Source organism: Salvelinus namaycush, chromosome 11 (assembly GCF_016432855.1).
Source record: "Salvelinus namaycush isolate Seneca chromosome 11, SaNama_1.0, whole genome shotgun sequence".
NCBI lineage: Eukaryota > Metazoa > Chordata > Actinopteri > Salmoniformes > Salmonidae > Salvelinus > Salvelinus namaycush.
The window spans coordinates 43,201,281-43,215,785 of record NC_052317.1 but is presented as its reverse complement, the minus strand read 5'-3'; the positions used below and the strand labels follow the sequence as shown (position 1 = coordinate 43,215,785).

The 14,505-nt window shown below is 44.5% G+C and overlaps 1 pseudogene; it reads right to left on the bottom strand.

Annotated features, from left to right (window-relative positions):
* The window catches only part of LOC120055430, a 70,875-nt pseudogene that overhangs the window by 30,657 nt on the left and 25,713 nt on the right, over positions 1 to 14,505 (bottom strand).

The following is a 14,505-nucleotide window of genomic DNA, read 5'->3' as shown; positions in this document are numbered from 1 at the left end:
TTTACCTTTACCCAGGTGAGTATTGATACTCATGTAGGGTGTGGTGCCATCAGGCTGTTTACCTTACCCAGGTGAGTATTGATACTCATGTAGGGTGTAGTGCCCATCAGGCTGTTTTACCTTTACCCAGGTGAGTATTGATACTCATGTAGGGTGTAGTGCCCATCAGGCTGTTTACCTTTACCCAGGTGAGTATTGATACTCATGTAGGGTGTAGTGCCCATCAGGCTGTTTACCTTTACCCAGGTGAGTATTGATACTCATGTAGGGGTGGTGCCCATCAGGCTGTTTACCTTTACCCAGGTGAGTATTGATACTCATGTAGGGTGTCGGTGCCCATCAGGCTGTTTACCTTTACCCAGGTGAGTATTGATACTCATGTAGGGTGTAGTGCCCATCAGGCTGTTTACCTTTACCCAGGTGAGTATTGATACTCATGTAGGGTGTAGTGCCCATCAGGCTGTTACCTTTACCCAGGTGAGTATGATACTCATGTAGGGTGTGGTGCCTATCAGGCTGTTTACCTTTACCCAGGTGAGTATTGATACTCATGTAGGGTGTGGTGCCTATCAGGCTGTTTTACCTTTACCCAGGTGAGTATTGATACTCATGTAGGGTGTGGTGCCTATCAGGCTGTTTACCTTTACCCAGGTGAGTATTGATACTCATGTAGGGTGCGGTGCCCATCAGGCTGTTTACCTTTACCCAGGTGAGTATTGATACTCATATAGGGTGCGGTGCCCATCAGGCTGTTTACCTTTACCCAGGTGAGTATTGATACTCATGTAGGGTGCGGTGCCCATCAGGCTGTTTACCTTTACCCAGGTGAGTATTGATACTCATATAGGGTGTAGTGCCCATCAGGCTGTTTACCTTTACCCAGGTGAGTATTGATGCTCATGTAGGGTGTGGTGCCCATCAGGCTGTTTACCTTTACCCAGGTGAGTATTGATACTCATATAGGGTGTGGTGCCCATCAGGCTGTTTACCTTTACCCAGGTGAGTATTGATACTCATGTAGGGTGTGGTGCCCATCAGGCTGTTTACCTTTACCCAGGTGAGTATTGATACTCATGTAACGTGTGGTGCCCATCAGGCTGTTTACCTTTACCCAGGTGAGTATTGATACTCATGTAGGGTGTGGTGCCCATCAGGCTGTTTACCTTTACCCAGGTGAGTATTGATACTCATATAGGGTGTAGTGCCCATCAGGCTGTTTACCTTTACCCAGGTGAGTATTGATACTCATATAGGGTGTAGTGCCCATCAGGCTGTTTACCTTTACCCAGGTGAGTATTGATACTCCTGTAGGGTGGGGTGCCCATCAGGCTGTTTACCTTTACCCAGGTGAGTATTGATACTCCTGTAGGGTGGGGTGCCCATCAGGCTGTTTACCTTTACCCATGTGAGTATTGATACTCATGTAGGGTGTGGTGCCCATCAGGCTGTTTACCTTTACCCAGGTGAGTATTGATACTCATGTAGGGTGTGGTGCCCATCAGGCTGTTTACCTTTACCCAGGTGAGTATTGATACTCATGTAGGGTGTAGTGCCCATCAGGCTGTTTACCTTTACCCAGGTGAGTATTGATACTCATGTAGGGTGTAGTGCCCATCAGGCTGTTTACCTTTACCCAGGTGAGTATTGATACTCATGTAGGGAGTGGTGCCCATCAGGCTGTTTACCTTTACCCAGGTGAGTATTGATACTCATGTAGGGTGTGGTGCCCATCAGGCTGTTTACCTTTACCCAGGTGAGTATTGATACTCATGTAGGGTGTGGTGCCCATCAGGCTGTTTACCTTTACCCAGGTGAGTATTGATACTCATGTAGGGTGTGGTGCCTATCAGGCTGTTTACCTTTACCCAGGTGAGTATTGATACTCATGTAGGGTGCGGTGCCCATCAGGCTGTTCACCTTTACCCAGGTGAGTATTGATACTCATATAGGGTGCGGTGCCCATCAGGCTGTTTACCTTTACCCAGGTGAGTATTGATACTCATGTAGGGTGCGGTGCCCATCAGGCTGTTTACCTTTACCCAGGTGAGTATTGATACTCATGTAGGGTGCAGTGCCCATCAGGCTGTTTACCTTTACCCAGGTGAGTATTGATACTCATGTAGGGTGCGGTGCCCATCAGGCTGTTTACCTTTACCCAGGTGAGTATTGATACTCATGTAGGGTGCGGTGCCCATCAGGCTGTTTACCTTTACCCAGGTGAGTATTGATACTCATGTAGGGTGTGGTGCCCATCAGGCTGTTTACCTTTACCCAGGTGAGTATTGATACTCCTGTAGGGTGGGGTGCCCATCAGGCTGTTTACCTTTACCCAGGTGAGTATTGATACTCATGTAGGGTGTGGTGCCTATCAGGCTGTTTACCTTTACCCAGGTGAGTATTGATACTCATGTAGGGTGTGGTGCCTATCAGGCTGTTTACCTTTACCCAGGTGAGTATTGATACTCATGTAGGGTGCGGTGCCCATCAGGCTGTTTACCTTTACCCAGGTGAGTATTGATACTCATATAGGGTGCGGTGCCCATCAGGCTGTTTACCTTTACCCAGGTGAGTATTGATACTCATGTAGGGTGCGGTGCCCATCAGGCTGTTTACCTTTACCCAGGTGAGTATTGATACTCATGTAGGGTGTAGTGCCCATCAGGCTGTTTACCTTTACCCAGGTGAGTATTGATGCTCATGTAGGGTGTGGTGCCCATCAGGCTGTTTACCTTTACCCAGGTGAGTATTGATACTCATATAGGGTGTAGTGCCCATCAGGCTGTTTACCTTTACCCAGGTGAGTATTGATACTCATATAGGGTGTAGTGCCCATCAGGCTGTTTACCTTTACCCAGGTGAGTATTGATACTCATGTAGGGTGTGGTGCCCATCAGGCTGTTTACCTTTACCCAGGTGAGTATTGATACTCATGTAACGTGTGGTGCCCATCAGGCTGTTTACCTTTACCCAGGTGAGTATTGATACTCATGTAGGGTGTGGTGCCCATCAGGCTGTTTACCTTTACCCAGGTGAGTATTGATACTCATGTAGGGTGTAGTGCCCATCAGGCTGTTTACCTTTACCCAGGTGAGTATTGATACTCATGTAGGGTGCAGTGCCCATCAGGCTGTTTACCTTTACCCAGGTGAGTATTGATACTCCTGTAGGGTGGGGTGCCCATCAGGCTGTTTACCTTTACCCAGGTGAGTATTGATACTCATGTAGGGTGTGGTGCCCATCAGGCTGTTTACCTTTACCCAGGTGAGTATTGATACTCATGTAGGGTGTGGTGCCCATCAGGCTGTTTACCTTTACCCAGGTGAGTATTGATACTCATGTAGGGTGTAGTGCCCATCAGGCTGTTTACCTTTACCCAGGTGAGTATTGATACTCATGTAGGGTGTGGTGCCCATCAGGCTGTTTACCTTTACCCAGGTGAGTATTGATACTCATGTAGGGTGTGGTGCCCATCAGGCTGTTACCTTTACCCAGGTGAGTATTGATACTCATGTAGGGTGTGGTGCCCATCAGGCTGTTTACCTTTACCCAGGTGAGTATTGATACTCATGTAGGGTGTGGTGCCCATCAGGCTGTTTACCTTTACCCAGGTGAGTATTGACGCTCATGTAACGTGCGGTTCCCGTCAGGCTCTTGTGCTCCCTGTAAGGGATGTGTTTCTTGGTCTCAGGGTCGATGTACTCTTTGGCCAGGCCGAAGTCTATGATGTGGATTGTGTGCTGCCGCTTGCTGCCGGGCCGGCCAACCAGGAAGTTCTCAGGCTTCACGTCCCGGTAGATCAGACTCCTGGTGTGGACGAACTCCATCCGCGTGATCTGGGAGAGGGGGGTGAAGAGAAAGAGGTCCTCTTTAGCTCAGTTTAGTTGGTAGACCATGGCGCTTGCAACGCCAGGATAGTGGGTTTGATTCCCGGGACCACCCATACATAAAATGTACGCAGGAGAGAGTAGGCAGCCTGATCAATAGAGTAGCATGAGAGGGCCTCTGAGTGGTTCCCCAACATGATGCTCCAGATACTCAACTAGTCTAAAGAAGGCCTGTTTTATTGCTTCTTTAAAATCAGAACAACAGTTTTCAGCTGGGCTAAGATAATTGCAAAAGGGTTTTCTAATGATCAATTAGGCTTTTTAAAATGATAAACTTGGATTAGCTAACACAACGTGCCATTGGAACACAGGAGTGATGGTTGCTGATAATGGGCCTCTGTACGCCTATGTAGATATTTCATTAAAAAATCTGCCGTTTCCAGCTACAATAGTCATTTACCACATTAACACTGTATTTCTGATCAATTTGATGTTATTTTAACAGACAAAAAATGTGCTTTTCTTTCAAAAACAAGGACAATTCTAAGTGACCCCAAACTTTTGAACGGTAGTGTATATAACATAAAAAATGTTAGCTGTTATCCTGTTTATCTCACTCTTAACAACTTATTAGTTAGTAGTTACTGTATTTCTGACTGCTATTCTTTCTTTTGGAACATGAAATCACTATCAGTTAGCATGTGGAACATTCAGGGCCTAAACTCATCAACCTTTGGACTGAAGAGTTTAACACTGGAGTTCAACAAACATCTTAAAGATGTTGACTTCATCATTCTGCAGGAGACATGCTGTCACTGTCCCAAAGGCTACAGAGAGGTCATTGTGCCGTCACAGAAAGACAGCTCTGTCAATAGAGGCAAAGACTCTGGAGGACTGATCATTTGGTTAAAACTGAAAAAAGAACTTGTACTGACAGAAAAAGATGTGTTCCGTTGCGCAATATATACCCCCCCCCCCCTCAGAATCCCCATATTACTCAGAGGAGATCTTCCCCACACAATATATACCCCCCCTCAGAATCCCCATATTACTCAGAGGAGATCTTCCCCACACAATATATACCCCCCCCCCCCCCTCAGAATCCCCATATTACTCAGAGGAGATCTTCCCTTGAGGAAGAGACGTGCCATTTCCAGGCTCAGAGAAATGTGCTCATCTGTGGGGACACAAATGCGGCACAGGAACACGACCTGATCACACGAGGGGACAGCTTTATTACAGGCCATACTGTTTCTAACTGCCTTAATCTCCCCCATAGAAACAACAGTGACAGCACCATCAGCAACAACGGAAGGGATCTGTTGCAGCTCTGTAGAAGCCTGGGTCTCTACTTTGTCAATGGTAGGTTACGAGGGGACTCTGGGGAGATTCACCTATTGCTCAGCTCTTGGCCACAGTACAGTAGACTATATGATAACAGACATTGACCCTTTCTCTCTCAGCTCATTCACAGTCGAGCCACTAACACCTCTGTCTGACCACGGCCAAATTACGTTGTTCCTCAAAAGAACAGACCTGGAAACAACCAGACATTCACAGCCCAGTAAGCTGTACAACATCAGACATCCACAGCCCAGTAAGCTGTACAACATCAGACATTCATACAGATGGGCCCAGAACAGCACAGAAGAATACCAGAAAGCAACCTGGAACCAAAATATCCAAACACTCTGAGATAACTTTCTGGATACCACATTCACTCACAGTAAAGAAGGCATCAATCTAGCAGTACAAAACATCAACTATATATTCATTCACTCACAGTAAAGTACAAAACATCAACTATATATTCATCCACTCACAGTAAAGTACAAAACATCAACTATATATTCATCCACTCACAGTAAAGTACAAAACATCAACTATATATTCATCCACTCACAGTAAAATACAAAACATTACTATATATTCATCCACTCACAGTAAAGTACAAAACATCAACTATATATTCATCCACTCACAGTAAAGTACAAAACATTACTATATATTCATCCACTCACAGTAAAGTACAAAACATCAACTATATATTCATCCACTCACAGTAAAGTACAAAACATTACTATATATTCATCCACTCACAGTAAAGTACAAAACATCAACTATATATTCATCCACTCACAGTAAAGTACAAAACATCAACTATATATTCATCCACTCACAGTAAAGTACAAAACATCAACTATATATTCATCCACTCACAGTAAAGTACAAAACATCAACTATATATTCATCCACTCACAGTAAAGTACAAAACATCAACTATATATTCATCCACTCACAGTAAAGTACAAAACATCAACTATATATTCATCCACTCACAGTAAAGTACAAAACATCAACTATATATTCATCCACTCACAGTAAAGTACAAAACATCAACTATATATTCATCCACTCACAGTCAAATACAAAACATTACTATATATTCATCCACTCACAGTAAAGTACAAAACATCAACTATATATTCATCCACTCACAGTAAAGTACAAAACATCAACTATATATTCATCCACTCACAGTAAAGTACAAAACATCAACTATATATTCATCCACTCACTGAAAAGTACAAAACATCAACTATATATTCATCCACTCACAGTAAAGTACAAAACATCAACTATATATTCATCCACTCACAGTAAAGTACAAAACATCAACTATATATTCATCCACTCACAGTAAAGTACAAAACATCAACTATATATTCATCCACTCACAGTAAAGTACAAAACATCAACTATATATTCATCCACTCACAGTAAAGTACAAAACATCAACTATATATTCAGGCAAATGGCAAAAGAAGCACAATTGAAATTGATAAAAATAAAAATAAAAAAAAGATCACAGATGACAACTGGTTTGATGCAGATTGTAAAATTATAAGGAAAAAACTTAGAACACTATCCAACCAAAAGCACAGAGACCCAAATAATGGTGAATTACGCCTTCATTACTGTGAGACTTTAAAACTCTATAAACGTACACTCAGAACCAAAAAAGCCCAGTACAACAGAAAGCAGCTGACGCTAACTGAGGAGTCCATAAACACAAACAACTTCTGGCAAAATTGGAGGAATTAGCGATACAAAATGGTGACATATGGACAACCCATTTTAAAACGCTCTACAACACCGTTCAAACTGACACAAACGCAGAACAATGCCAGATTCATGAGAAGTTGAACGGATTAGAAAAAGCTATAAAGGACAAACAAAACCCATTGGACTCCCCAATTACTGACCAGGAGCTCTATAAGAAACTTCAGGCCCTCAAATTTATAAAAGGCATGCGGACCTGATGGCATCCTAAATGAGATGCTCAAACTCACTAGTGCACAATTTCAGTTGGCTATATTAAAACTGTTTAATTTGAGCCTGAGTGTAGGTTATTTCCCTGACATCTGGAATCAAGGACTCATGACCTCTTTAAGAACGGAGACAAATTTGACCCTAACAATTACAGAGGCATTTGTGTGAACAGTAACCTGGGGAAGGTTTTCTGTAGTATTATCAATGTAAGAGTTCTAAACTTCCTTAATAAGCACAATGTCTTGAGTAAAAGCCAAATTGGATTTATGCCAAAACATTGCACGAACAATCATATTTACACTCTACACACCCTGATAGATAAACATGTCCACCAAAATAATACCAAAATATACGCTTGCTTTATCGATTTCCAAAAAGCATTTGATTCTATTTGGCATACAGGACTGTTCTACAAAGTTATTGAAAGTGGTGTAGTGGGTAAAGCATATGACATAATTAAAACAATGTATACTGGCAATACGTGCAGCATTAAAATTGGCAAGAAAATAACATAATTATTTTACCAGGGGCAGGGCCTTCGTCAGGGTTGCAATCTGAGCCCTGCACTCTTCAATATTTACATCGTCGAATTGGCTACTATTCTAGAAAAATCCTTATCCTGTGGTGTTAGTCTCTACAATTCAGAGGTTAAATGCCTGCTCTTCGCAGATGACCTATGCCTGCTGTCACCCACAGCACATGGCCTACAGCAGAGCCTGGACCTGCTAGAGCAGTACTGCCAGACCTGGGCCCTGGCAGTAAACCCCAAAAAGCCTAAAATAATGATTTTACAGAGAAGATCCAGATCTCAGGGAATTAGACCAAAGTTCTCAATTGGTACAAAATATATATAGTACTGTACACACTACAATTACTGAGGTTTAAATATAAGCTCAACTGGACACCTTAATGAGGCAGTGAATGAACTGAGAGAGAAAGCACGCAGGGCATTCTACGCCATTAAAAAACAAATTCAGATTGAAATACCTTTGGCTGAAACTAATTGAATGTGTCATTGAACCATTTGTACTTTATGGCTGCGAGGTGTGGGGTCCACTTGCAAAACAAGATTTCATCAAATGGGACAAACACCCCATTGAAACCCTGCATGCAGAGTTCTGTAAGATTCTCCTACATGTCCAGAGGAAAACTACAAACAATGCATGCAGGGCAGACTTAGGCCAATATCCACTAATAATAACTAAAAAAAGAGCAAATAAGTTTCAGAAACATCTAAAATACAGTGACCCCCTCTCATATCACTACCACGCCCTTCAATGCCAAGAGCTGAGCAAAGAAAAGAGTCTCCTCATCCAGCTGGTCCTGGAGCTGAGTTCACTAACATGTTCTACTAACACACTGAAGCCTCAGTCCCCTCATCCAGCTGGTCCTGGGGCTGAGTTCACTAACCTGTTCTACTAAACACACTGAAGCCTCAGTCCCCTCATCCAGCTGGTCCTGGGGCTGAGTTCACAAACCTGTTCTACTAACACACTGAAACCTCAGTCCCCTCATCCAGCTGGTCCTGGGGCTGAGTTCACTAACCTGTTCTACTAAACACACTGAAACCTCAGTCCCCTCATCCAGCTGGTCCTGGGGCTGAGTTCACTAACCTGTTCTACTAACACACTGAAACCTCAGTCCCCTCATCCAGCTGGTCCTGGGGCTGAGTTCACTAACCTGTTCTACTAACACACTGAAACCTCAGTCCCCTCATCCAGCTGGTCCTGGGGCTGAGTTCACTAACCTGTTCTACTAAACACACTGAAACCTCAGTCCCCTCATCCAGCTGGTCCTGGGGCTGAGTTCACTAACCTGTTCTACTAAACACACTGAAGCCTCAGTCCCCTCATCCAGCTGGTCCTGGGGCTGAGTTCACTAACCTGTTCTACTAACACACTGAAGCCTCAGTCCCCTCATCCAGCTGGTCCTGGGGCTGAGTTCACCAACCTGTTCTACTAACACACTGAAGCCTCAGTCCCCTCATCCAGCTGGTCCTGGGGCTGAGTTCACTAACCTGTTCTACTAACACACTGAAGCCTCAGTCCCCTCATCCAGCTGGTCCTGGGGCTGAGTTCACAAACCTGTTCTACTAATACACTGAAGCCTCAGTCCCCTCATCCAGCTGGTCCTGAGTTCACTAACCTGTTCTACTACCACAATGAAGCCTCAGTCCCCTCATCCAGCTGGTCCTGGGGCTGAGTTCACAAACCTGTTCTACTAACACACTGAAGCCTCAGTCCCCTCATCCAGCTGGTCCTGGGGCTGAGTTCACAAACCTGTTCTACTAACACACTGAAGCCTCAGTCCCCTCATCCAGCTGGGCCTGGGGCTGAGTTCACTAACCTGTTCTACTAACACACTGAAGCCTCAGTCCCCTCATCCAGCTGGTCCTGGGGCTGAGTTCACTAACCTGTTCTACTAACACACTGAAACCTCAGTCCCCTCATCCAGCTGGGCCTGGGGCTGAGTTCACTAACCTGTTCTACTAACACACTGAAACCTCAGTCCCCTCATCCAGCTGGTCCTGGGGCTGAGTTCACTAACCTGTTCTACTAACACACTGAAACCTCAGTCCCCTCATCCAGCTGGTCCTGGGGCTGAGTTCACCAACCTGTTCTACTAACACACTGAAGCCTCAGTCCCCTCATCCAGCTGGTCCTGGGGCTGAGTTCACTAACCTGTTCTACTAACACACTGAAGCCTCAGTCCCCTCATCCAGCTGGTCCTGGGGCTGAGTTCACTAACCTGTTCTACTAACACACTGAAACCTCAGGACCCTCATCCAGCTGGTCCTGGGGCTGAGTTCACCAACCTGTTCTACTAACACACTGAAGCCTCAGTCCCCTCATCCAGCTGGTCCTGGGGCTGAGTTCACTAACCTGTTCTACTAACACACTGAAGCCTCAGTCCCCTCATCCAGCTGGTCCTGGGGCTGAGTTCACCAACCTGTTCTACTAACACACTGAAGCCTCAGTCCCCTCATCCAGCTGGTCCTGGGGCTGAGTTCACCAACCTGTTCTACTAACACACTGAAGCCTCAGTCCCCTCATCCAGCTGGTCCTGGGGCTGAGTTCACTAACCTGTTCTACTAACACACTGAAGCCTCAGTCCCCTCATCCAGCTGGTCCTGGGGCTGAGTTCACTAACCTGTTCTACTAACACACTGAAGCCTCAGTCCCCTCATCCAGCTGGTCCTGGGGCTGAGTTCACTAACCTGTTCTACTAACACACTGAAGCCTCAGTCCCATCATCCAGCTGGTCCTGGGGCTGAGTTCACCAACCTGTTCTACTAACACAATGAAGCCTCAGGACCAGAACATCCAATCAATCAGGATAAACCAAATTACAACACAGTCAAAACTAAACTACATTGCTTATTGGGAAACACAAGCACAAACACAAAGCAAAATGCAGTGCTATCTGGCCCTAAATCGACAGTACACTGTGGCTAAATATTTGACCATGGTTACTGATCAAAACCTTAGAACAACCTTGACAAAGTACAGGCTCAGTGAGCACAGCCTTGCCATTGAGAAGGGTAGTAGACACAGGAAAACCTGGCTCCCTGTAGAGGAAAGGCTGTGCAACCACTGCACAACAGCAGACCCTGAGACAGAGCTGCATTTCCTGACAAAATGTCAAAAATATAAAACAATTAGAGAGAGAGAGGAGAGAGAGAGAGGAGGAGAGAGATACAGAGAGAGAGAAAGAGAGACAGAGAGAGAAAGAGAGACAGATAGAGAGAAAGAGAAACAGAGAGAGAGAAAGACAGAGAGAGAGACAGAGAGAGAGAGAGAGAGAGAGGAGAGGGAGAGAGAGAGAGAGAGAGAGAGAGAGGGAGAGAGAGAGAGACAGAGAGAGAGAGAGAGAGAGAGAGAGAGAGAGAGAGAGAGAGAGAGAGAGACAGAGACAGACAGAGCCCAAGCCAACGGCATGTACCAGATGCTCAGCAGGCTCTGCTCACACTTACTGGCCTGAGGCCAAACCACGACCAACAACATTGGACACTTTATGGAACAAAAAGCCTTCACTATATCATCCTGGAATATCCAAGGCCTGAGGTCATCTGCCTTTGGCCTAAAGAGCAGGAACCCGGACTTCACCAAAGAAATCGGTAATGCAGACATTGTCATCCTGCAAGAAACCTGGTACAGAGGAGACGGACCCACTGGTTGCCCTCTAGGTTACAGAGAGCTGGTAGTCCCATCCACCAAACTACCAGGTGTGAAACAGGGAAGGGACTCAGGGGGAATGCTAATTTGGTATAGAGCAGACCTAACTCACTCCATTAAATTAATCAAAACAGGAACATTTTACATTTGGCTAGAAATTCAAAAGGAAATTATCTTAACAGAGAAAAATGTCCTCCTGTGTGCTACCTATATCCCCCCACTAGAATCCCCATACTTTAATGAAGACAGCTTCTCCATCCTGAAGGAGGAAATCAATCATTTCCAGGCCCAGGGACATGTATTAGTCTGTGGCGACCTAAATGCCAGAACTGGACAAGAACCTGACACCCTCAGCACACAGGGGGACAAACACCTGCCTGCAGGTGACAGCATTCCCTCCCCCATATGCCCCCCTAGGCACAACTATGACAACATAACCAACAAAAACGGGTCACAACTCCTGCAGCTCTGTCGCACGCTGGGTATGTACATAGTCAATGGTAGGCTTCGAGGGGACTCCTATGGTAGGTTCACCTATAGCTCATCTCTTGGCAGTAGCACTGTAGACTACTTTATCACTGACCTCAACCCAGAGTCTCTCAGAGCGTTCACAGTCAGCCCACTGACACCCCTATCAGACCACAGCAAAATCACAGTCTACTTGAACAGAGCAATACTCAATCATGAGGCATCAAAGCCAAAGGAACTGAGTAACATTAAGAAATGCTATAGATGGAAGGAATGCAGTTTGGAAACCTACCAAAACACAATTAGACAACAGCAAATTCAATCCCTTTTAGACAACTTCCTGGGTAAAACGTTCCACTGCAATAGTGAAGGTGTAAACTTGGCAGTAGAAAATCTTAACAGTATATTTGACCTCTCAGCTTCCCTGTCAAATCTAAAAATCTCAAATAGAAAACCAAAGAAAATGAACAACAATGACAAATGGTTTGATGAAGAATGCAAAAATCTAAGAAATAAATTGAGAAACCTGTCCAACCAAAAACATAGAGACCCGGAAAACCTGAGTCTACGCCTTCACTATGGTGAATCACTAAAACAATACAGAAATACACTACGGAAAAAGAAGGAACAGCACGTCAGAAATCAGCTCAATGTAATTGAAGAATCCATAGACTCTAACCACTTCTGGGAAAATTGGAAAACACTAAACAAACAACAACACGAAGAATTATCTATCCAAAATGGAGATGTATGGGTAAACCACTTCTCCAATCTTTTTGGCTCTATAACAAAGAATAAAGAGCAAAAACATATACATGATCAAATACAAATCCTAGAATCAACTATTAAAGACTACCAGAACCCACTGGATTCTCCAATTACCTTGAACGAGTTACAGGACAAAATAAAAACCCTCCAACCCAAAAAGGCCTGTGGTGTTGATGGTATCCTTAATGAAATGATCAAATATACAGACAACAAATTCCAATTGGCTATACTAAAACTCTTTAACATCGTCCTTAGCTCTGGCATCTTCCCCAATATTTGGAACCAAGGACTGATCACCCCAATCCACAAAAGTGGAGACAAATTTGACCCCAATAACTACCGTGGAATATGCGTCAACAGTAACCTTGGGAAAATCCTCTGCATTATCATTAACAGCAGACTCGTACATTTCCTCAATGAAAACAATGTACTGAGCAAATGTCAAATTGGCTTTTTACCAAATTACCGTACAACAGACCATGTATTCACCCTACACACCCTAATTGACAACCAAACAAACCAAAACAAAGGCAAAGTCTTCTCATGCTTTGTTGACTTCAAAAAAGCCTTCGACTCAATTTGGCATGAGGGTCTGCTATACAAATTGATGGAAAGTGGTGTTGGGGGTAAAACATACGACATTATAAAATCCATGTACACAAACAACAAGTGTGCGGTTAAAATTGGCAAAAAACACACACATTTCTTCACACAGGGTCGTGGGGTGAGACAGGGATGCAGCTTAAGCCCCACCCTCTTCAACATATATATCAACGAATTGGCGCGGGCACTAGAACAGTCTGCAGCACCCGGCCTCACCCTACTAGACTCTGAAGTCAAATGTCTACTGTTTGCTGATGATCTGGTGCTTCTGTCACCAACCAAGGAGGGCCTACAGCAGCACCTAGATCTTCTGCACAGATTCTGTCAGACCTGGGCCCTGACAGTAAATCTCAGTAAGACCAAAATAATGGTGTTCCAAAAAAGGTCCAGTCGCCAGGACCACAAATTCCATCTAGACACTGTTGCCCTAGAGCACACAAAAAACTATACATACCTCGGCCTAAACATCAGCGCCACAGGTAACTTCCACAAAGCTGTGAACGATCTGAGAGACAAGGCAAGAAGGGCATTCTATGCCATCAAAAGGAACATAAATTTCAACATACCAATTAGGATCTGGCTAAAAATACTTGAATCAGTCATAGAGCCCATTGCCCTTTATGGTTGTGAGGTCTGGGGTCCGCTCACCAACCAAGATTTCACAAAATGGGACAAACACCAAATTGAGACTCTGCATGCAGAATTCTGCAAAAATATCCTCCGTGTACAACGTAGAACACCAAATAATGCATGCAGAGCAGAATTAGGCCGATACCCACTAATTATCAAAATCCAGAAAAGAGCCGTTAAATTCTACAACCACCTAAAAGGAAGCGATTCCCAAACCTTCCATAACAAAGCCATCACCTACAGAGAGATGAACCTGGAGAAGAGTCCCCTAAGCAAGCTGGTCCTGGGGCTCTGTTCACAAACACAAACACACCCCACAGAGCCCCAGGACAACAGCACAATTAGACCCAACCAAATCATGAGAAAACAAAAAGATAATTACTTGACACATTGGAAAGAATTAACAAAAAAACAGAGCAAACTAGAATGCTATTTGGCCCTAAACAGAGAGTACACAGTGGCAGAATACCTGACCACTGTGACTGACCCAAACTTAAGGAAAGCTTTGACTATGTACAGACTCAGTGAGCATAGCCTTGCTATTGAGAAAGGCCGCCGTAGGCAGACATGGCTCTCAAGAGAAGACAGGCTATGTGCTCACTGCCCACAAAATGAGGTGGAAACTGAGCTGCACTTCCTAACCTCCTGCCCAATGTATGACCATATTAGAGACACATATTTCCCACAGATTACACAGATCCACA